General features: G+C 43.9%; 1 long non-coding RNA gene across 1 annotated transcript; it reads left to right on the top strand.

Annotated features, from left to right (window-relative positions):
* Positions 1 to 85: 85 nt before the first annotated feature.
* Positions 86 to 6,112, top strand: LOC115837006. Its single transcript, XR_004032072.1, has 2 exons — positions 86 to 268; positions 5,223 to 6,112. It is a non-coding gene; the product is annotated as an uncharacterized LOC115837006 (long non-coding RNA).
* Positions 6,113 to 7,868: the final 1,756 nt, after the last annotated feature.

Raw genomic sequence — 7,868 nt, 5'->3', positions numbered from 1 at the left:
TTTTTGTATTTTTGGTAGAGACAGGTTTTCACCATGTTGGCCAGGCTGATCTCCAGCTCCTGACCTCCCATGATCCACCCGCCTCGGGCTCCCAACGTGTTGGGATTACAGGTGTGAGCCACTGCGCCTGGCCCAGATGTGTTTTCATAGGTGAATGTTATATTTAGTTTCCCAGAAAATATTCATAAGCACATCCTTTATGCCAAGTACTGTCCAGAGAACAGGACAAGCAAAATATCCTGCCTTCATGCAGCATAAATTCCAGCAGGTAATTGGTATAATGTTTTGGTTTGTATCATAGTCAATGGCTGTGCTTTTCATTTTCTGATTCACACTACTTGGTTTCTATGTTCCTGCAGACTCATCATAATGATAATTTTTAATCCATGGACCATTTCTTCCGGAAAATATTACCATATCTCTAACTGCTCTCATCTGCTTGCTTCTTAGTTTGTGGATCCTATGCATAATCTTTGATACAACATTTTTAGTTCATTTCCTGGATGTGAGATTCCTAAGTAAGCCACACCAACTTGTTTTTCCAAATATAGAAAGGTGAATAATAAAATTTGCAGAAAACAGGCAGCATCTGCCTCTAAGAGATGGAATTCTTAAGTTAGAGGGAGGAACAGAGATGCCCATGCCAGCCTTGGTCCAAAATGGTCTCAGGAAAAGCTGGTGGTATTTTATTCGCTCATTTGACAGAAATTTACTGAGTGCCTGTTGTGGGCTTGGCACTTTTCTTCATGCTAGGGATATGGAGTGAACAGACAGGTGAGGTCTCTGCCCAAATGGAGCTTGGTGCAATTGGGAAGCCTCAAATTATCTGTAGAAGAAAACTCCATTGCTAAATCCTCATTGGAAGGGGACTTAAAAATCATTTCCTTAAGAATCAAAACATGGCTGGGTACAGTGGCTCACACCTATAACTCCAGCACTTTGGGAGGCCGAGGCAGGCGGATGATCTTGTGAGGCCAGGAGCTGGAGACCAGCCTGGCCAACATGGTGAAACCCCATCTCTACTAAAAATATAAAAAACTTAGCTGGGCGTTGTGGCAGGTGCCTGTAATCCCAGCTACTCGGGAGGCTGAGGCAGGAAGAATTGCTTGAACCTGGGAGGCGGAGGTTGTAGTGAGCTGATATTGTGCCACTGCACTCCAGCCTGGGTGACAGACTCCATCTCGAAACAAACAAACAAACAAGCAAAAACCCCCCAAAAAACAGCAGGCACGGTGGCTCACACCTTTAATCCCAGCACTTTGGCAGGCCGAGGTTGGTGGATCACCTGAGATTGGGAGTTCGAGACCAGCCTGACCAACATAGAGAAACCCTGTCTCTACTAAAAATACAAAAATTTGCTGAGCGTGGTGGCGCATGCCTGTAATCCCAGCTACTCAGGAGGCTGAGGCAGGAGAATTGCTTGAACCGGGGAGGTGGAGGTTGTGGTGAGCTGAGATCAGGCCATTGCATTCCAGCCTGGGCGACAAGAGTGAAACTCCATCTCAGAAAAAATAAAAGTAAAAAATAATGGCAGTAATCAAAACACATTTCCAGCCTTCATTCATACTTACCCTATAGTAATGAGTTAGTCCCAACCTTACAAATCTTGAATTTAGATGGTTTGCTTGTGTTTTGGCATGGGGTCAGTTAAGAAAAGCGTAGAAATGCAAGTTTTCATAAATTACTAGTTGGTAACATCATTAGGCCTGACCAAAGAAGCTGATCCTAAAAAATGATTTGGAAAAGAAAGTTATTTTGTTTACACTGTTGCCCTTGGTTTGTCTCTTTTTAAAAAATAACTTTATTGACCAGACATGGTGGCCCAGTCCTATAATCCCAGCACTTTGAGAGACTAAGTTGGGAGGATTGCTAGAGCCCAGGAGTTTGAGACCAGCCTGGACAACATAGGGAGACCCCCATCTCTATAAATACTTTAAAAATTAGCCAGCCATGCTGGTGCATGCCTGTGGTCCCAGCTACTTGGGAGGCTGAGGCAGGAGGATCACTTGAGTTTAGGAGGTCAAGGCTGCAGTGAACTGCAATTGTGCCACTGCACTCCAGCCTGGGTGACAGAGTGAGACCCTGTCTCAAAAATAAATAAGAAGGCCGGGCGCAGTGGCTCACGCCTGTAATCCCAGCACTTTGGGAGGCCGAGGTGGGTGGATCACTTGAGCTCAGGAGTTCCAGACCAGCCTGGGCAACATGGTGAATTTTTGTACTTCTACAAAAAGTACAAAATTAGCTGGGCATGGTAGCACGCACCTGTAGTCCCAGCTACATAAAATTTTTAAAAAAATAAATTGGCCAGGTGTGGCTCACACCTATAATCCTAGCACTTTGAGAGATGGAGGCAGGTGGATCACTTGAGTTCGGGAGTTTGAGACCAGCCTGACCAACATGGTGAAACCCCATCTCTACTAAAAATACAAAAACTAGCTAGGTGTGGTAGCGCATGCCTATAATCCCAGCTACTTGGGAGGGTGAGGTAGGACAACTGCTTAAACCCAGCAGGCGGAGGGTGCAGTGAGCTGAGATTGTGCCACCGCATTCCACCCTGGGTGACACAGTGAGACTCTGTCTTAAAAAATAATAATAAAAATAAATTAATAAGGAAAGAGAGAAAATTAAAAATGGATCAAAGACACAAATATAAGAGCTAAAATTATAAATCTCTCTGATGAAAACATAGGGGCAAATCTTTGTGACCTTGGATTAGGCAGTGGTTTTTTAGATTTAGAATTTGTTGCCTAAAGCAAGGCAACCAAAGAAAAAAATAGATAAATTGGACTACTTTGTCAAAACTGAAAAGTTTGTGCTTCAAAGTTACCATTAAGAAAGGGAAAAACCCACAGAATGAGAAAAATATTCACATATCCTGTATCTGTTAAGGATCTAGTATTTCAGATATTGTAAGAACTCTTACAACTCACCAATAAAATGACAACCCTATTTAAAAATGGGCAAACATATCTGAATAGACATTTCTCCAAAGAAGATATACACATGAGATTAATGAACACAAGAAGATGCTCGATATCATTATCGTTAGGGAAATGCAAATCAAAGCCACAGTGAGATACCATTTCCTCCCCACTAGCATGGTTATAATTAAAAAGATGGACAATCAAAAAGCTGGCAACGATGTGGAGAAACTGGAACCCTCACACATTACTCGTGGGAATGTAAAATGGTCCAGCTGCTTCGGAAAACAGCAGTTCCTCAAAATGTTAAACATGGAATTACCGTAGGACCAAGATATTCCTTTTCTAGGATTTCCCCAGAGAATTAAAAAGATATGTTCTGGGCGGGGCTCAGTGGTTCACGCCTGTCATCCCAGCATTTTGGGAGGCCGAGGTGAGTGGATCACTTGAGGCCAGGAGTTCGAAACCAGGCTGGGCAACATGAAGAAACCCCATCTCTACTGAAAATACAAAAATTAGCCAGGCATGGTGGTGCACGCTTGTAATCCCTGTAATCAGCCACTCAGGAGGCTGACACAAGAGAATCACTTGAACCTGGGAGGTGGAGGTTGCAGTGAGCCGAGATCGCACCATTGCACTCCAGCCTCGGTGACAGAGTGAGACTCCGTCTCAAGAAAAAAAAAAAAAAAGAAATGTTCGGCATTTGACCTTGTCTCTTTAACCTTCCCATGCCCACTTGGGTCTCTTCCAAGTGCAGCTTCCTTTCCCGTTCTAAGGCATTTCAAATAAACTTCCACCCCTGCTCTGAAAAAAAAAATGTTCATGCGAAAACTTGTACATGAGTATTCATAGCAGCATTCATAATGGCCAAAAAGGGGAAACAACCTAAATGTCCGTCGACTAATGAACACATAAACACAATGTGGTCCATCCATACAATGGAATATGATTCAGTCACAGAAAGGAAGGAAGCGCTGACACGCGCCACACCACAGATGACCCTTGAAAACATCACGCTGAGTGAGAGGAGCCAGATGCGACAGGGCACTTATTCTATGATTCTGTGTACAGGAAATGTCTGGAATAGGCAAATCCATAGAAACTGAAAGTAGAGGCCGGGTGTGGTGGCTCACGCCTGTAATCCCAGCACTTTGGGAGGCTGAGGCGGGCAGATCACCTGATATCAGGAGTTTGAGACCAGCCTGACCAACATGGAGAAACCCCATCTCTACTAAAAATACAAAATTAGCTGGGAATGGTGGTGCACGCCTGTAATCCCAGCTACTCTGGAGGCTGAGGCAGGAAAATTGCTTGAACCTGGGAGGCGGAGGTTGTGGTGAGCTGAGATCGTGCCATTGCACTCCAGCCTGGGCGACAAGGGCAAAACTCCGTCTCAAAACAAAACTGAAAGTAGATTAGTGGTTGCCAGGGGCTGGGGGAAAGAAAGGATGGAAAGTGACTGCTAATGAATACAAGGTTTCCATTTAGGGTGATGAAAATGTGCTGGAAAAGAAAGTGGTGATAGTTGCGGAACCTGTGAATATACTAAAAGCCGCTGAATTGTACATTTAAAAAGAGTAAATTTTATGGTATGTGAGTTATGTCTCAGTAATAATTCCAATAAACAGGGAGTAAACAATCAAGGTCTCAAGAAAAGCAAAGTATATACCACGAATCCATGGGGCCAGACGTCATATTCCTTCTTCACAGGGGAGCATCTCAGGCCCTCACACCAAGCTTACCTTTTTTTTTTTTTTTTCTTTTTGAGACAGGGTCTCACTGTGTCACCCAGACTGGAATGCAATGGCGTGATCTCGGCTCAGTGCAACCTCCGCCTCCTGGGTTCGAGCAATCCTCCCACCTCAGCCTCCCAAGTAGCTAAGACTACATGCACGTGCCACCATGCCCAGCTAATTTTTTGTATTTTTGGTAGAGTTGGGGTTTCACCAGGTTGCCCAGGCTGGTCTTGAACTCCTGAGTTCAAGCGATCCATCTGCCTCGGCCTCCCAAAGCGTGGGATTACAGTCGTGAGCCACCGCGCCCGGCCTCCTTTTAGTTCAGATGCGATTGGAGCAGTTTCAATTTTCTGGTTCCTTTGTTGCTGGTGAAGCCGGTTCATCAGTACCTGCTTTCTCTAGGCTGTCATTTCTCGCAGAGGCGGTGCAGCAGCTGTTTTTATACTATGTGACCTTATCCTCCTGGCCACAGCTGACTGGACCACAGGTGGGAAACTGACCCAACCGGGCCAGTCTCTCCTCTGGCTTTGGCATTGGGATAGTGACAACTCTTTCTTCTCTGCAGATGACTGGAACTGATTTGACATAACCATCGTATGCATGGAGGAGCTGAGAACAGTAATCTGCAGAAGCAAAAGTATGAAACAGCTGGGCAAAGATGCACAGAGGTGAGAGAGACGAAGAGAATGGCCTCTGGTTTTTGCTGAGCTTCCACTTCTTGGTTCTGCCCCTTCCCCCCAGTCACCTTTACCTTTGAGATACCCCCATAATCTTATAATAAACATTCATTTTTTACTTAACCTAGTAGCCTTCTGAAACTTGGAATTAAAAAGACTATGGCTATGGCCCTAGGATCTAACAGATGAAAAATGTATTATGTCACCAGTAACATAGGTGGTAAAACAAACATTTGTTTGAATGCAGCAAATTAGAAAGAGATGGGACTCATTGCCCAAGGCCACCAATACTAAGAGCAGCGATACACAAATGGCCCATAAAAAAAGAAATGTTTCTATAAAAAGCAGAGCCAAGAACTCCAAAAAACTCATCAGTCTGGGGCCATTTAGTTTAGAGACCTCAGTGTGCCTTAGGGTGTCATTTGGTTATAGTTATGTAAGACTAACATTTGTCACAATGGCCTTGAGCCACAAAAGGCCAGTCGGAAGAGACAGTGTCATTTGTTCAGGAGAATCTACAATGAAAAAATGTTTAAATTAAATGTTTAGGCATTTAAAGATGTAAGACTCGCTTATCTGGCACATAGACATTGTGAAATACGTCATTGTATAACAGAATGACAGATACGTGTGGCACACAGTATAATTATACATACTTCCAGAAACAGAACGTCTAAATAAAGAACAAGTTGATAGCAGAAGTGAGGAATAAATTATTTTATAATTTTGCTGTTGCTTTCCCCGGGTAGTCCTTGAGACTGAATCTATTGTGGAACAACAACAAAAAAAAACCAAAAAGCAAAAAAACAGAACAGAAAAACCCTGACTCTTATCTAACAGGCCATATGTTGATCACAGATAATCCTCTCAACCCCATCAGACCCAATGTCCTTTTTGTTTTTTTGACACAGGGTCTGTCTCTGTTGCCCAGGCTGGTGTGCAGTGGCAGGATCTCAGCTCACTGCAACCTCCGCCTCCCAGGTTCAAGCAATTCTCCTGCCTCAGCCTCCCAAGTAGCTGGGATTTCAGGCACCCACCACCATGCCCTGCTAATTTTTGTATTTTTAGTAAAGACGGGGTTTCACCCTGTTGATCAGGCTGGTCTCGAACTCCTGACCTCAGGTGATCTGCCCACCTCGGCCTCCCAAATTGCTGGGATTACAGGCGTGAGCCACCATGCCGGCCACTTGTATTATGGCTTTAAAGTGTAAGACTTCTTTATATATTCTAGATACAAATTCCATATCAGATATATGATCTATAGATGTTTCCTCCCATTCAGTGGGTGGGAGGAATTACAGGTTGTTGAAACTGAGGAGAAGGGGAAGGATGATATTCCTGCAGATGAGCTGGACCTATCCTAATACCTGGATCTTGACATCTTAGTACATTTGACATTCGGTCTCTAGGCTGTAAAAGACCTCAGAGATCATACCCTTTGATAGGCAGCATAGAATAAAAGGTGGATGGGGAATAACCTGTGACTGCAAGAGGCAGTGTGGGGGAATTGTCTGATACTGCTGAAAACAACAGGCAGCCCCAAATTCATCAATCCGGTATGTGATTTTCACAGCAAATTTTTGTTTGTTTCTTTTTTAATTTCACAATGAAATTTCATGTCACTGTGCCACAAAGAAAAAATTGTAATACATAGAATGGAAATAATATAAAATCTATATATTTTATATTTGTTTTAGTTAGTTGAAAATGTATAACATTTATGATTTTTTTTTAGTTTTTAACTTTTTTTAAAATTTTTTTTTTTTGAGATGGAATTTTGCTCTTGTTGCCCAGGCTGGAGTGCAATGGTGCAATCTTGGCTCACTGCAACTCCTGGGTTCAGGCAATCCTCCTGCCTCAGCCTCCCAAGTAGCTGGCATTACAGGCATGCACCACCATGCTCAGCTAATTTTGTATTTTTAGTAGAGACAGGGTTTCTCCATGTTGGTCAGGCTGGTCTCGAACTCCCAACCTCAGGTGATCTGCCCACCTGGGCCTCCCAAAGTGCTAGGATTACAGGCGTGAGCCACTGTGCCAGGCCCATTTTTTAAAATTCTTAAAAAAAAAAAAAGAGAAATGGGGTCTCACTATGTTGCCCAGGCTGATGTCAAACTCCTGGTCTCAAGCAATTCTCCCAGCTGTGCTTCCCAAAGTGCTGGGATTACAGACATGAGCCAGTGAGTCCAGCAAGGCAAAACTATTGAAAAGCTTTTTTATTTTTTATTTATTTATTTTTTTGTAGATAGAGTCTTGCTCTGTCCCCCAGGCTGGAGTGCAATGGCGTCATCTTGGCTCACTGCAACCTCCATCTCCTGGGTTCAAGCAATTCTCCTGCCTCAGCCTCCCAAGTAGCTGGGATTATAGGTGCCCACCACCACGCCTGGCTAATTTTTTGTATTTTTAGTAGAGATGGGGTTTCCCCATGTTGGCCAGGCTGGTCTCGAACTCCAGACCTCAGGTGATCCACCTGCCTTGGCCTCCCAAAGTGCTGTGATTATAGGTGTGAGCCACCGTGCCTGGCTGAACGAGGCTCC

This window comes from Nomascus leucogenys, chromosome 10 (assembly GCF_006542625.1).
Source record: "Nomascus leucogenys isolate Asia chromosome 10, Asia_NLE_v1, whole genome shotgun sequence".
In the NCBI taxonomy this organism is placed as follows: Eukaryota; Metazoa; Chordata; class Mammalia; order Primates; family Hylobatidae; genus Nomascus; species Nomascus leucogenys.
The sequence above is the reverse complement of the archived record's forward strand: the minus strand, read 5'-3'. Positions and strand labels throughout refer to the sequence as shown.